Source organism: Tamandua tetradactyla, chromosome 26 (assembly GCF_023851605.1).
Source record: "Tamandua tetradactyla isolate mTamTet1 chromosome 26, mTamTet1.pri, whole genome shotgun sequence".
NCBI classification, from domain to species: Eukaryota; Metazoa; Chordata; class Mammalia; order Pilosa; family Myrmecophagidae; genus Tamandua; species Tamandua tetradactyla.
In genome coordinates this window covers 10,092,451-10,094,064 of record NC_135352.1, presented here as the reverse complement: position 1 = coordinate 10,094,064, position 1,614 = coordinate 10,092,451, and positions in this window count along the sequence as shown.

Here is a 1,614-nt window from a genome sequence, read left to right as displayed (position 1 = left end):
GAAGGAAAAATCTGAGATGATGGTGTGGTAGCCCATGACAAACTCTGGGATCTGTCCTGTACTTGTTGAAGAGTGCTTTGAAAATTACTGCTTTTTTCTTTCTTTGCTTTGTATATAGGTTATATTATATAATAAAAAAGTTAAAAAAAGATTTGAGACAAAACAAACAAAAAAGGCAGGAGGTAAATTGATTTGTTGATATTATCAACATAATTCTATTTCATATTAAACTTTCATTCTCCTGCATTTATTTTTAAAAAAACAAACAAAGTATTAAAAAAAAATCACCATGTACCTCCTCTCCTGGAAAACAGGAATAAAAAACTGGGGTAAAGAATGAAAGGAACTGAGAAGGAATTTGCCTCTAGACTTACTCAGTTAAAATTTTATCTTTTAGTACTTTTAACACATCTTGTCAATGTAGACCAATTAACATACTCTACTAATACAGCCCATTTAGATCACATTTCGTGTTTCAAGTAGAGTGGCAGGGATTTGGGAGGTAACTCCCCTCTCATGAGGTTCTTATGAAATCAAGAGATAAAAGCTTCCTGGAAGTGGTTTATATTTTTGCTAAAGTAATTTCCTGTTCACTCCCCTACTAGAATTAGAATGTAAGCGCTATGGTGGCAGGGTTATATCAGTTCCTCTCATAACTGTAGGTCCATAACTTGGAACAATTCCTGGCACACAGTAGGTGCTCAATAAAAAAGTGCTGAAGATATGAATTTCCAGTCAGCTTGATATTCTGAACGATGTGAAATAAAGACAATTTCTTTGATATATATATTTAAATATTCTTTTTTCTCCATAACAATTTTTTCTTGCTTCCCAATGAAAAACTAAAAGGCTTCTGCTTCCTCATATAGAGCTCTAATTTTCCCAATTTTAAAATATTGAATAATGTTTAAAACTTCCTGTGGGAGTCTCGATGATGGCCACTCAAAGATATCAGGTCCTAAGACCTGGAACCTGTAAATGTTACCTGTTAAGGAAAAAGGGTCATTGTGGATGTAATTAAATTAAGGCTCTTACCACAGAGAGATTGACTTCAGCCCAATGGAGCTGATTTGGACTTCTGGCCTCCAGAACTCTGAGAGAATAAATCTGCATTGCTTTAAACTGCCCAGTTTGTGGTAATTTGATACAGCTGCCACAGGACCCTACCATACATTCTCATTCAAATTCCATTTTCACTTATGGAACACTTGAACTAGAAAAAACATATTCCTTAACTTTTTAAAGTATTCTCTCCAGTATAGAGCATCATCTCTTCCTTTCTTAGGATGATAAAAACAAACCTAGACAAACGAAATACACCCTAAACGTGTCACTCTTACATGTTAGTTTTGTTGATATCACCACTGATTTTGTCAGGAAAGTCTTTAAACAGGGAAAACTGCCAACCTCAAGGTGGTGCATATGAATTTTCCAAAATTCTAATTTTCACTTGAAAGCTGAAGTTTTGTCATCGGCAATGTATTCTACTAGTTGCTTCTCTCAATATGACAAGCTCCCTTTGTTCATTTTCAAGAAAGCGCCTGCTATAAACAGAATTCTGCACAGGCACAGTTTATCAGATATTTGTTCAACTAGAAGTGGTATTCCAGGGAA